The 15735-nt window shown below is 41.8% G+C and overlaps 1 protein-coding gene across 1 annotated transcript in view; it reads right to left on the reverse strand.

Annotated features, from left to right (window-relative positions):
- SH3GL2 (SH3 domain containing GRB2 like 2, endophilin A1) overlaps nt 1-15735 on the reverse strand; it is a 275663-nt gene that overhangs the window by 80096 nt on the left and 179832 nt on the right. The window lies entirely within an intron of this gene.

Raw genomic sequence — 15735 nt, forward strand, 5'->3', positions numbered from 1 at the left:
TGTAAATAAAATAATTTTCCCAGTGACATGAGAAATAATTTTAAAAAGGCCCAATATTCAAAGCTACTCATCCAGGGAGTAGGTGCTGCTACCTGGATAAGTAGTGTTGACCAGGGTTGGTCCATAATTTTCAGTGCCGTTATCCAGAAAATGCCTCTGAAAATTACCATTGACCTCTCCAACATCATAGGATTTATTCATAGGCTCAACTTAGGACAGGAAAAAATAAGTTCAGGCAGGGTAATTTTTTTAACTGAGCGTGTCTGGTTAAATGCACTTGTGCTCATCACTGGCACCTTACTTGGAACTGACACATGCACTATGCACTATTCTATAAGGGGCCTTTTACTAAGCTGCGGTAAAAAGTGGCCTGCGCTAGTCTGGACGTGTGAAGTTGGCGAACGCTAGGCCATATTTTACCATGGCTGGAAAAAAAGCACTTTTTAAAACGTGGCAGTAAATGGCCATGCGCTAATATTAAAAGTAGTATGCAGCTATTTATTTATTTTATTTGTTACATTTGTATCCCACATTTTCCTATCTATTTGCAGGTTCAATGTGGCTTACATAGTAACGTAAAGGCATTTGCCAATTCCGGTATGAACAAAATACAGTAATGTTTTGGTAGAATAAGGTTCCTGTATAACAGACATATTAGGGAATTGTAGAGAGGAAAAGAATTGTAGAGAGGAAGAGTTCTTATATATCCATTACGAGTTTTGGTTTTGTTGTGTTGCAAGGTACCGGCATTAAAGTTAGGTTAGTGGGGTATGCCTTTTTGAACAGGTTGGTTTTTAGTGATTTCCGGAAGTTAAAGTGATCATATGTTGTTTTCACGGCTTTAAGTAATGCGTTCCATAGTTGTGTGCTTATGTAAGAAAAGCTGGATGCATAAGTTGATTTGTATTTGAGTCCTTTGCAGCTTGGGTAGTGGAGATTTAGGTATGTTCGTGTTGATCCTGTTGTGTTTCTAGTTGGTAGGTCTATAAGGTCTGTCATGTATCCCAGGGCTTCACCGTAGATGATTTTATGAACCAGGGTGCATATTTTGAAAGCGATACGTTCTTTGATTAGAAGCCAGTGCAGTTTTTCATGGAGGGGTTTGGCGCTTTCAAATCGTGTTTTTCCAAATATAAGCCTGCCGTCGTGTTTTGAGCAGTTTACTGTCTGAGCCCTTACTGCCACCTATTTACTTGGTGGTAAGGGTTCAAGCACAATTCATGTGGTAAGCAGGGAGCGTGAACCAGGGTGGACACACTGTGGATTACTGCTGGGAATGCCCTCCATGGTATAAAATAGAAAATTAGTTTTCTACCATGGCAAAATTATGACTGGGCACCCACACAATCCCGGTGGTAGTGTCGATTTGGCACACATTACCCGTGCTTTAGCCCTACTGCGACATAGTAAAAAGGCCCCTAAGGTAGCAGGTGAATACTATAAGGAAGAATTCTATAAATAGCATTCAAAAATGGGGCTGAAAAAAAATATCAGTGCTAAGCTCGACTCTGTAAATTTGCACGCCCTTTATAGAAATGTTTATTGTTTATTAAAACCTGATATGCCACCCAAGCTGACTCATAGAACTGAGTGGTTTACAAATTAAGGTAAGGAAAGGAACTACATCATTGAAATAGGAAAGAAAATAGAACAATCAAACTAAGGAAATCACAATGATGCTAGGGAGAATAGCACAAAGTGCCGATTCCCACACCTAAATTTGGGGTCCTTTTACCAAGCTACGGTAAAAAGGGCCCCACAGTAGTGGTGGGGGCCATTTTTGCCACACGCCAGGGCCCTTTTTACCGCAGTGGGTAAAAAGCCTCTAAAAAAGACATGGACAAGCGGTAAGATTACTCTTTCTGCGTGGCCATGCAGAGAGTAGCACTTTCCGCCACCCGCTGAGGTGGGCCTACTCTATGCAAATCTATCTCATGTACATTTACTGTGTTGCTGAAAATCTGCCTGCATTAGTGAATGAGAATCGCCACATTAGAGAACAAAACAATCAGGCAGTGTTCTGCTATGGTGCAAATCGGTCAAACCTGAAGCATATAAAAGCAAGACAAACCGGGAAGAAAGAGTTCTATCTTATACATTTATATGACACTACAATCCAGTATTCTATACTAACAATCAATTTGAAAACTGAGACAAATGAAGCAAAGTGTCAGAGAGGAAAACATAATAAGTTCACAGCGAGCTATCAATCACTGGATGATAGAACCCAGACAGTGGAGCAGCTGACCAAAGAACCAGAGTGTATCCAAAGACATCTTCAAAAAAAGAAGTTATTTTATTGGCACCTGCTTACATGGAAAACATAAAAATGTACAAGCCTGCTAGAAGGACTCAGGAGTCCAAAAACAATCCAAGCAACAAATAAGTATAATAATGAAGACACTGAAAACAAATTAGTACATAAATGAACAAGAATAAATGTAAGACACACATGCATAAAAAGATCACCTTAAATGTAAAATATATGTGTAAAAAATGTGCAATGACCTTAAATGTAAAATATGTAAGAAAAATGTAAATCTATATAACTAGAGAAAAAAACAAATAAGAACAATCTCTTTTGTGAAAGAGCAAACTGGTAGCAACATTTCTTCTCCCCATAGGGTTTAAGGAATCTGCCAAGCAGTGAATGTTGCTAGTTTATAAGCCTAGGAAGGTCAAGGTTCTAATGAAAATGTTTTTAAAAAGCCACAAAAACATTAAAAAGGTGGTATCAATATAAAAAATTGGATTAATCCAACAAAAGCACATTTAAAGCATCAAGAGGGTCTCAACATGCCAGTAAAAGCTCATTTAGGGTTGTTATGATTAAAACCAGAAACGATATTTCCAAAACATAAAAATATGAAAATATGTAAAACCGAAGATAAATTTAAAAGCAACATCATCTGCTCACCTGAAATTGCTAAGTTTTAGCTAAAACTCTCAAAAATGGTCCTGAAAAGCTCTAAAAAAAGCACAATTTTCTATGAATTTCTGCAGCCATGTTTAATGTGGTCCAATAATGTAAATGATGTCATTGGAATTGAGGCATGCTGAAGTGAGTGTCAGACTACCTTATTAAAAAAAAATAAACTAAAGTGATTAGAAGCCAAAAGAAAGAAAATAGCAAAAAAGCATACATAAACAATTTGCCATCATATAAAAACCACGGTAAGAATGTAAAAAAGGACTGAAAGGGAGAATAAATAAATGATAACTCAAATAAAAAATGTGTCTATTTAAAAAGGAATAAATATCTGATGTCCTTTTCAGTGTTAACATTAATGATGATTGAAAATGAACACATGATTAAGGTCAACTTATGTCATAATATAATATAATATATATATATGAGCTTCATCATCTAACAATAAAATGTACCACATAAAAATTCTGTCATTTTTAGACAAAAGGGACAGCTCCATAATTGTACATGTGCAACAGAACCAAACAAAAGGCATAAAGTCCAATTCTAGATTAAATCCGGGTGGCTCAAATGTATCATAGTTAAAAATAAAACATTGTTCATCTTTCAATAACATCAAATCAACATCACCACCGTGCTACCTTCTGCATATTGTATGACAAAAAATTCAAATTGTCTAGCGTGACTTAATCAGTTCCAATGTGCAACTAAAGGAAATACAGGGGCCCTTGTACTAAGCCGTGTACACGCCTACGCGTGCCCAACGTGCGCCAATTTGGAACTACCGCCCGGCTCTGCATGGCCTGGGATGTAATTTCCATTTTTTTACATGTGCCCACTACATGCGCCAGAAAATATGTTGGTAATCAGCATTGTACATGCGCTGATGATTACCGCCCGGTTAACGGATGAGACCTTACCACTAAGTGAATGGGTGGCAGTAAGGTCTCAGGCCCAAAATTGATGTGCACCAATTTTCATTTTGCCGGACGTCCATTTCCATCCCCCAAAAAAGGCCTTTTTTGTAGGTGCGCTGAAAAATGAACCTGCATTCATCCAATACACGCGTCTACACCAGCGCAGGACACATTTTGGCGCATCTTAGTAAAAGGACCCTTCAGCATCTCTTGTTCTATGACCCAAGACTTGACCATCCGCTTAGTCTTACCGACATAAAGTAAACTACATGGACAAATAATTATATATATATAACTTGACTGGATTACAATTAGTGGTGTGCTTGAGCTTAAACAGTTTCTTAGTAATAAGATGTGTAAAAGCTGTTAATGTTAAAACATGTTTGCAAACTGAACAGGAACCACAAGGGAAGTGTCCTCTGTGTGTAGTTTCTTCTGTGTTGATTTCTGGTAATACAGATGGAAAAATTCACTTCTTTAAATTCCTGTTAAGTGCATAAGTGATAACTGGTTTCTTGCCCTACAGCATGAATGCCCTTCCAAAATATGCTAGTGTTTCTTAATAATCTTCTGAACGTGATGTGCCTGATGAGAAAAATGTAAATTCATATAATATCTGGTTTGACTTTTGGCAGCCTGTGTGTTAATATGGTGTCCCTACATTGTACTCTGGCTTAACAGGCTGCAGCTTTTATTGCTTAACTTCCAAAAATACCTATACCAACTTTATTTTTCAGCCATCCCCATATAATACATAACAATCATAAACATATCCCCACTCGATTAGATGGTCACGCAATAACCGGTTAATACAATAATGCCCTCAAACATAACCTATGGCAACGCCAAGTCATGCACACTCCAAGATCCATGTTGGTGCCACACATAGATCCGTCCCACCCTACCCCATACTGTTTCCCAAAACTTTCTGCCCCCAAGCAATCTCTGATCAGCATGGCCAAGCTACTTCTCCACAAGCGAGGACAGCTTAGCTTCTCCTCACTCCCCCCCCCCCCCCCCCTGTGCACAAGCTGCGGACCTGTTATGCTGCACACAAACCCCTAACAAATCCTGTATAGAGAGATGAATTCCATCTAGCCAATATAGCCCAGGACAATCTATTGTAAACAGATCATGGAACAGAACTCTATCATTTATGAACTTTAATGCAATACCACTTTGTATTTCTCATTCCGGAAATGGCGATCGCCATTACGGCATAATGTAAGCCACATTGAGCCTGCCAAAAGGTGGGAAAATGTGGGATACAAATGCAACAAATAATAATAATAATAACCAACCCACCCAATTTATTAATAAAACTAGATACTTCTGAATTGACTCTCTTATGCAATCTCTCCACAGCATTTACCTTCTTAGCATTCCTCCATATCAATCTAGGTATAATCTGCGACCAAATTAAACGAGCATTTGGAAAATAACAATGCACAACTAAGAAAATTCTTTTAATAGAACAAATAAGTTTCATCCCCTTTATATAACATAAATCATTTCCCTCAACATGTATCAGGATCATCGCTGGTGGAGAACAAATATGTCTTGCTTGCAATAGGGTAGGTAATACTTGTTCAATCAGCATGTCTCTCAACCCCACCTATTGTATGCTCACTCCTAAAAGCACTAAGAGGCCCTTTTACAAAGGTGCATAAAGGGCCTACGTGCGTCCAACGCATGCCAAATTGGCATTACTGCCTGGCTACTGTGTGCCCTGGGCGGTAATTCTGAATTTGGCACAAGCTGAAAAATTTCTACAATGTGGTGCTTACCCGGTGGTAAACAGCAGTGGGCACGTGCTGCATGTCTACTGCCCAGGTAATGAGTGAGAACTTACCGCTAAGACAACGGGTGGCAGTAAGGTCTCAGGCTGAAAATGGATGCGTGCTGGTTTTTATTTTGCCTCATGTCCATTTTCTTGACCCTTAAAAAAAGGGCCCTTTCCCCAGGACTCAGTAAAAACTGGCCCGGTGCGCCCAAAAGACGCACTCGCACTGCCGCTGGCCACTTTTTGCCTGGTTTAGTAAAAGGGCCCCTAAGTGAAGACGAGTACCCCAATGTGATTCCACTGCTCCTTTCTGCACCCAGAAGGTGTACAAATAGCCACACATTCATACACACTCTTCAGGAGGCAATGACCCTGAAATGCAAACTGAAATAAATAATTAGCAAAACAGAACAAACTGCTTAACTTTTGTTATCTATAAGAACGCCAGTGCCCTAATTTTTTAATCATGTTAGTTGACATTCCCATTGCTGTTGCAGTGGTAGCTGCTCCTATTCTTTTTTTTATTTTATTTTTTGTGTTTATCAACGTCAATACAGAACATGCATCTACTGTACAAAGAAAGGCGTTATACAACAGGTATCCATAGTTTCACAACTGCCATATGTATAACAATCAGCACAAAGAGCGGTCCCATACTAACTTTTTCGTATATGAGAGAGTAAAATCATATCACCCCCCCTTAGTACATTCAAACATCCACAACTAAGAAAAACCCAACTAGCATACCAACATACACACTCCTATTTCTCATCTTCAACCCTCCTCCTCCCTATCCCCTCCTCCCCCCCTTATTCCTGTATTTCCTGGAGATCTGGGGACAGCACCACATCTAGGAGTCGTTGCCAAAGAGATGCGTGTTGTCTGCTAAACAAATTAGGGGATCGCCTATAAATCTGAAGGAATGTGTTCCAGATAACTTTGCATCTAAACCACATTGCTGCAATTTGAAATCTAGTTAACGGCAGACCTGAAACGTGTGATAACCAAAACAGTATAGAAGAGGGTTGACAAGCCAAGAAAAAACTTGCGCATTGCCAAGGACAAGTTGATAAACCTGGAACTCGAAGTAAAAGTACAAAGCAACCTTTCCCTCTTCGTCTTTGAGTTACGAATCCATAGCCACACTTTATCCTCCAGCACCAACACATCCTCCTCGAGCAAACCTTTAGCTCCCTTATCGTTATTATTAGCAGCAACTCATTCACTGACTCACAGTGATCCATAAAAAGCAAAAGAAAATGCTACTTTAAATAACACCACTTCAAATGGCAAAGAACAAAGTATTGGGAGCATCAGAAAACGCCCCTCCAATACATTATGTCTAATGGGAAGGCGCAGCAACATTTTAGACACAGATCCCAATTTCTTCTTAAAATAATGAATCAACTTTTTTACTAAATAGAAAATACCTACTGTACCTAAACATCTAAGCCACCTGCAAGCCTGAAGGTTACTGAACTGGTGTACATTCAGATACAGTACGTATTTTTCTGTTCCTGGAGGGCTTACAATTACAAAATAAGAGTTAAAGTGGCATTTAAACCTGGCCTGGGTCCCTTGGTTTAAAGTCCACTACACAAACTACTAGGATGCCTTTCTGCTCTACAAGGATGTCTCTGTGGCTATTCTTCTAAGAATGCTCCCCGAAAGACTTTCTTGTTCCTGCCTTTTTGCTGTTCATATGTTGGACGTCCCACTTTGTAAAATGGCTGCGAGTGCTGGGCTTCCTGAACACACAGATGTCCATCTCAGGTACTTTTGACGTATTTCCTGTTGCAAAATACATTTTGGATATTATGAGCGGGACATCTCTATTCTGACTTGGACGTCCTTTTGAAAATGCCCCTCCACTATTGCCAAGTAACATCTGTTGCCATGGGCAGGATCAGATTAATCCACTGGCAAACTTTACACATGCTTTGTGTCCATATGTTTAAGAGGTCCCTGTAAGATGTACTCAAGAAGTTAGGATTACTAACTGTCTGTCTTTTTTCAGAAGTCTTCAGAATTTAACTTTAATGTCCAGAATAATAGCTAATATACTGTATTTCATCAATTCTAAGACACACCCTCATTCTGAAAAAGTGAAAAATATGGTAAATACTGTAAACAAACATATGCAGAAGGAAAAGCACAAACACATTTGTTTTCAATTACTGGCAGCTATATGGAGAGAATAAGGAATTAGGCTATGGGATTGCAAATTTTGGACCTCCATTCTAAATCACCTACTTTCCGTGGACGTTAAAACTGGTACAAAAAAGTGTGTCTTAGAATCGATGAAATACGGTATTTCATGTTTGTTGTTTAAATCCTCTGATTGCAGTTCTCTAATTCCTCCTCACCCCCCCCCCCCCCCCCAATGAGTGAGCCTACCCTACCTAATCCATTACAACTAGAAGCAGAGACTGTAGGCAGGGTTCAGCCAATGGGAAGGCAGTGGGGGTGGAGGCCTAGAAGGCAGCACTAGCCACAGAAAGGGAGATGGTGATCTGGAAAATGTTTATGTGGTGTAGATGTGAAGTTTCTGCAACTGGTGGGAGGTGGAAGATAAATGAACCCCCTCCAAAAATGCACAATACATTTCTTCCTTTTTTATACTGATACTAGTAAAACAGGCCCGATTCTGACACAAATGAAACGGGCGCTAGCAAGGTTTTCCTTGGAGTGTGTATGTTTGAGAGAGTATGTGTCAGATTGACTGTGTGTGAGAGAGAGAGAGTGAATGTGCGAGTGTGTGTGTTTGACAGAGAGAGAGTAAGACTGCTGGGTGCGAGTGTGTCTCCTCTGCCCCCCTCCAGCCACCCAGCGATTCTACTTTTTTCCTTGCCCCTCTCCAGCCACCCACCGAGTCTCCACTGTTCCCTGCCCCCCCTCCAGCCACCCAGCGATTCTCCTCTCTCCCCTGCCCCCCCCTCCAGCCACCCAGCAATTCTCCTCTCTCCCCTGCCCCCCTCCAGCCACCCAGCGATTGTCCTATCTCCCCTGCCCCCCTCCAGCCACTCAGCGAGTCTCCTGTGTCCCCTGCCCCCCTCCAGCCACCCAGCGATTGTCCTATCTCCCCTGCCCCCCCCCCAGCCACTCCTCCACTTTAATCAGCATATATTCAATTCCCCCCATGTGCTACAGAAAAGCACCGAGCACATCCTATATAATAAAACTCACCTCCAACGTTCTGAAGCCACAACGTTCCGGAACTATGTGTCGTCAATTGAGGAGATGGAGCCTTACAGAGCGCACGACACGTAGTTCCGGAACGTTGCAGGAATGCTTCAAGGCTTCATTTTCTCGGCTTCAGAACGTTGGAGGTGTGTTTTATTATATAGGATATGAGGTATCATTACATCAAGAAGTATAGCAACATATCATGTATATCATAATGATTTATTACAAAGTTCCATAGATGCAAGTATACGAAAGCCTTAAAGAGTACAATTCTTTTCCCCTCACCCCTTTTAAACAAGGCCACGCAGAACTCTTTTTTCCCCTCCCTACCACCCCATCCCCATTAATTCTGCATAGAGATACTGCAGCTTTATTCATATGGTGCTTTCTCATTCGATGTGCCAGTTAGTTTCTTTTTAATTATTATAGGTGTTGAAACAGCTCAAACAGCTGCTCTATTCATACTCTGATTCACTGTAACATTGTGATTAAGAATTGCACTTTTCCAATTTTCTTCCTTTTCCATCTCCTCTCCTGATTGCAGACAACCACATACTAATACAAACACATATGTACCGAAACACATGAACATGTGAATCCCCCCTCAAATACACATACACATACATTTACATGCAGAGGGGTTGGAAAGCATTCCGTGAGCCATGCTAAGCATGCTTGCCCCACTTGTATCAGGTTTATACTGATTTTTACGTTCATATTCAGAAGCTAGAAGGATGGCTACCATATCTGGACTTTTTTCAGTTTAAAATCTCCGTCTGCAGACCTCCAATCCTACCCTCTATGTGTGAGTCTGACCTGCCTCCTTGGGTAAGCAGTAGTGGAGATTGTGAGTAGGATCCAGCCAATAGAAAACCTCTAGGGTCAGAGCACTGGAAGGCTGCTCTAGTCAGAGAAAGGGAGGTGGTGAGTCTTGTACTGTACAAATGAAGTTTGTGCATCTGGTGGGAGATAGAAGAGAAATGAAGCCACCCCCTAAATGGGAAAAACTCCAACAGCTGCAGCATGCAAACACTGATTCACCCTAACATAGCAATTACAGAATTGCACCTTTCAAACAGTCCTCCCCTCTCATCTCCTCTGCCCTCCTGATCACAGACCTTCAGAGAGCCACCACAGATATAAATACATACACACACACACACACACACACACACACACAAAGATGGCCATTCACGCAGCCACACATGCAAGCATTCATGTACACTGATGCAAACATACATAGGCATGTAAACATATATGAGACATACACTGACATTCCTGCAGACATACAAACATGAATAGACATATCAGCACTCAGACATACATACATAAAGTCACTCAAAACAGATAAATATAAACGACAGAGATACACACAAAACAGACACAAGACACATGTGCGCGCGCACACACACACACATTTGTACAAAGCGGTTGGAAAGAATTCCATGAGCCATGCTCTGCATGCTTTCCCGACTTGTATTAAATTAGCTGAAGTATACAAATCTTGAGATATTAAAAGCTGTATTTTCAAAGCACTTGGACTTACAAAGTTCCATAGTCATTTTCAAAGTCTAAGTGCTTTGAAAATGAGCCCCTAAATTATTTAGTGATGGTTTCGTAATTTACAAACTCATTTTCTTACCCTTTACAACTGATTTGGTTGAATCTTCATCTATTCATGTCTCTGTACAATTAAATGGTACAATAAAGTAAGCATTTCAAATTTATTTTTTTGGTTTCATGCATGCGTCATCACACATACTGGCTGGCACAGGAAGGTATCTGTGTATAGGTGTGTACAGGATACAGGGTTGGAGAGGAGGGTAAGTGGGTAAAGTGGATATCTGTTGTGATATACTGGGCAGCTTGTCACTGGTTATGTAGTAGTTTACTGCCGCAGAGAACAAAAGAAAAGATACGAGAGCTGTGATAGAAAGAGAGTTCATGGTAATTTGGGAAGATAAGGAGGGGCATTTTCAATAGAACATCGAAACCTGAATTTGGACGTTTTATACAAAACATCCAAATTCTGAACTGGAAAGAAAGTAATTAAAAAAAAAAACCCGTCTATCATTTGTTTTTGAAAATACTATGGCCATTTTGTTTTTTGGACGTTTTGTGATTTGGACGGGTTTTTGGGGGGGCCATTTTAGAAAAAAAACATCCAAGTGCAAAACGCACAAAATGAAGCCATTGGGATGGAGGAGGAGCCAGCATTTTTAGTACACTGGTTCCCCTAACATCCCAGGACAGCAATAGGGCACCATAGGGGGCACTGCAGTGGACTTCATAAACTGCTCCCAGGTACACATCTGACCATTTCTCTCTTACCTTGTGTGCTGAGCCCCCCAAAACCCACCCCAAACCCACTACCTCCAACTGAACACCACTATCATAGCCCTTATGAGTGAAGGGGGCACCTATATGTGGGTACCGTGGGTTTCTGGTGAGTTTTGGAGGGATCGCAGTTTCCTCCAGAAGTGTAACAGGTAGGGGGAGGTAGGAGCCTGGGTCCACCTGTCTGAAGTGCACTGCACCTACTACTAAACTACTCCAGGGACCTGCATACTGCTGTAATGGATCCGAGTATGACATCTGAGGCTGGCAAGTAATGTTCTTAATCACAATTTTGGGGGGTGGGAGGGAGTTAGTGACCACTGGGGGAGTAAGGGGATGTCATCCCTGATTCCCTCTAGTGGTCATCTGGTCATTTGGGGCACCTTTTTGTGCCTTATTCGTAATAAAAACAGGTCTAGCTCAAAACATCTAAGTTTTAGTCCTGGACGTTTTTGTTTTGTTCCATCATGGCTGAAAGACGTCTAAGTCTTAGGAACGCCCAAGTCCCGCCTTGAACACGCCCCTGGCATGCCCCCTTAAGATTTAGACGTACTTCTGAAAGACTTCAGAGAAAAACGTCTAAAAAGAGGTTTCAAAAAGGCTGATTTGGACGTTTTTGTGAGATAAATGTCCAAATGCAGACATGTCACTTTTTGGTCGTTTTTCTCTTTTGAAAATGAGACCCAAATTCTTACTTTTCCATCTCCTCTCCTGATTGCAGATACTAATACAAACACATATATACCAACACACACAAACATGTGAATCCCCCTCACGTACACGCGCGCGCATTTATATGCAGAGGGGTTGGAAAGCATTCCATGAGCCATGCTAAGCATGGCTTCCTCATGGTCTTCCTTAAGTCTCCTGAACTGGAAGGAAGCAAGCTCATATAGGAGCGGGGTAATCTGGGAGATGCAGGAAGGAAGCGACTGGAGTACAGGACATAGGTGAAGGAATTAAACTTCACTGATCCAACATAGAATCAGAGCAAATATGGCCCACAAGAAGACCATCTTCAACGATGGAGAATGAAACCAAGTTATTCAGAAGAATGACCTCAGCAATCCAACTGTCCAGGACTAAAAAGCATTTATAATACATACATAAAAATGCAAAAGTACAAATTAAAACTTAAGCAACTTTGAAATCATCATTTAAAACTAAGGGTGGGCAATGACAAAAAATTTTAATGACACAATTAATCACACCGGTGGGCTGGATGGTTTGGTACTAGTAAATTGCCATTGCATGGACATTTTTTAAATCTGTGAACTATAATGAAATGTTGCATACACACACTTCCTTCCCACAGCACATTGCCCCCCTCCCCTCCATACAAGTACCTGCTGCATCCTTCCCCTGTACATACACCCAAATATCTCACCTTCTACTGCTAAACCTATTACCCCTGACACAGACACCCATTTCTCTCCTCTCCTGCTACTATTGCTACCCCCCCCCCCCCCACACACACACACACATTTATCTTAACATTTATCTGACTCTTTATAGGGTCTCTGGCAGCGATTTCCACTTGTTACTTACAACTGACGCCGATGCCTTCCCTCTGCTAACTTATGCCAACGTGAAATAGGATAGGCAGGCAGAGAAGGCAATGCTGGACAATAGAGAGGGCAGTTAAAATTTTTGACCGGGATTAAAAATGCAATCCCAGTTACAAATTTAAAAAAATTAATTGAATTAATAGTACAATAAGGGCCTCTTTTATCAAACTATGCTAGCAGTCCCCGGTGCGGTAATGCCATCTGAATAGTGTCAGGGCAGTTCAAGGGCAGAGCTAAAGCAGAGCCAAGAGTTACCTGATTAGCAGTGATATTCAGTTCAACAACTATATAACAATCCAAATAAAGTTAGGACAGCAAAAATGCCGTCCTAACTTTATTTTGGTAGTTATCCAAGCACTGGTCTGAACATCGCCGGGAACAAGGTAAGATGTTGGCAGCCACTTTATACCCAGATATTCAGCATCAGTATCTGGATACAGCCTGCCACTAAATATTCAGGCATTAAAAACCCACAGTGGCTGGTATTGAAAACGCTGACTGCTGTGTCTGAATATTGAGGGGGATTGTATTTAAGGAAGAAAATATTCCCCTAACTGAGAAACAATTACATTTAGAGATGAGGCACAGCATTTGAGAAAGACCATTTTGTTAAAAAAAACAATCACATTTAAACAGAAAGGGGAACACTACATTTACAAGTGCAGGGATCCTTTCAGGATCCTCACTAGCCGTCTTACATTCGGTATCATATCAAGTCCAAGTACAGAAGAAGTATATACCATCTAATTGCTCTTATATGGAAGGCTGCCCCCTAGCAATAGTACCACAAGACTACCACTAGATGTCAGTGCTGCCATTTTGAGACCCGGAGCCTACGAGGCAGGAATGAAAAAGGAATCACTCTAGCCGCATCCTACTAGACATTAACTCACCTTCAAGTAAGTTCTGGGGGTGGCTAGGGTTCTGTCGAGGTTGAAGGTGAGGGGGGCGGGATCACACACAGGATAGGAGAGGGGGGACTGGAAGGGGGAATCAAATCAGGTGAAGATTGGGGAACAGAGAGCAAGGATCAGGGAGACTTGAAAGGAAGGGAGAGAACTGGATCAACAATCCTGGAAGATATGAGGGTGCTGGTCAATATTCAGTGCCAGCATTCCCATAGCTAAGGGGAGAAAGAAAGGACAGTGTCTTGTGTGCTCCTATCTAACTGGTTAGATATGCAGACACTGGCACTAAATATGACCCGTGATGACATAAATGCCAACTCCTCCCTGGCTCTGTCAACGGACCACCTTTCCTCTGCACGGTTTCAGATTAGGCGGTTAGGGGGTCTTTTACTAGCCCAACTCAGGCTTACTGCTCGCTATTCTGGAACTACTGCCGGGCTACCGCAGCAGTCCAGCAGTAGTTCCCACCCCCAGTGCGCACAATTTACGGCGCTACAAAAATATTTATTATTTTTGTAGCACTGTAATCAGGCAGTGCTGCTTGCTGCCCAGTTACTACTAGGTTAGCACAGGAGCCCTTACCACCACTTCAATGGACCCCTGAAATGGCAGCACGGTAAGTGGTTCACCCACCGCACGGCCATTTCTTTTTTAAAAAAGACAGCCTTTTACCCGCTGCAGTAAAAACGTGCCTCAGCAAGCATTAAAAACACATGCTGACTCTAGTGCAGGCCCCCTAGTAAAAGGGGCCATTGGAGCTGATATTCAGTGGCACTGCCCAATTAAGAGGCACTGAATATTGGCAGCCTGGAGCAGCTCCCCACTATTCTGTAATACCATGCACATCTTTTGTGAATACCCCCCCCCCCCCCCCGACCTGCCCATGCCCTTCCCATACATGCGATCCAATTTAGGCGCCACTGTTACAGAATACAGAATACAGAACAGCCAGACTGGCACCCAAATAACAATTGGTGCTGATTAATTGCTTGTTAGCTCCAATAATTAAATCATTGTAGCAAATTAATTATTTTGAGCACAGATCTGGGATCTGCGCCCAATTTGGGGCAACCTTTACAAGTGCCCAAATTCTTGTTTGGTAACTGCAAAGCTGCAGTGGTAACTACTTGAAGTAGAAGTGGGCCACAACCCAGTCGAGTTTTCAGTATTTTTTCCCAATGAATAAGCATAAGATCCATCTGTACACAATATAAGCAGGGCATGCAAATAGATCTCATATACTCATTGGGGAAATCCTCACAACTGGACTGGGTTGCAGCTCTTCAGGACCAAGGTTGCCCACCCCTGATTTCAAGCATTTCCAGCATCTGCCCATGATGTTAAGTGTATTGACAGTGCAAAAGCAGTTAATGCTTCTTACTGAAGTTGTGTTGCACAATCTGCATTATAAGCCATGGTAACAGTTAATGCATGATTTGATACCATGCTCTACTGCAAAGCACAGGCCATTCCCATTTTCCATACATTTTCTGCCCAATTCAATGCTATGCACATGGTTCACGAATTAGTGTGCTACTAATGTTGCTACAATTTGGGTTTCTGCCAGGTACTTGTGACCTAGATTCGCCACTGTTGGAAACAAGATACTGGGTAGATGGGAGGAAAGGAGAAACAGGGGTGATATGATACAGACGTTCAAATATTTGAAAGGCAGTAATCCGCAAACGAACCTTTTCCGTAGATGGGAAGGCGGTAGAACTAGAGGACATGAAATGAGGTTGAACGGGGGAAGACTCAAGAAAAATGTTAGGAAGTATTTTTCACAGAGAGAGAGTGGTGGATACTTGGAATGCCCTCCCGCGGGAGGTGGTGGAGAAGAAAACGGTAAAGGAATTCAAACATGCGTGGGATAAACATAAAGGAATCCTGTTCAGAAGGAAGGGATCCTCAGACCTTTAGCAGAGATTGAGTGGCAGAGCTAGTGGTGGGAGGCGGGGCTAGTGCTAGGCAGACTTCTACGGTCTGTGCCCTGAAAATGGCAGATACAAATCAAGGTCAGGTATACACAAAAAGTAGCACATATGAGTTTATCTTGTTGGGCAGACTGGATGGACCATGCAGGTCTTTCTCTGTCATTATCTACTAT

Source organism: Microcaecilia unicolor, chromosome 2 (genome assembly GCF_901765095.1).
Source record: "Microcaecilia unicolor chromosome 2, aMicUni1.1, whole genome shotgun sequence".
NCBI classification, from domain to species: Eukaryota; Metazoa; Chordata; class Amphibia; order Gymnophiona; family Siphonopidae; genus Microcaecilia; species Microcaecilia unicolor.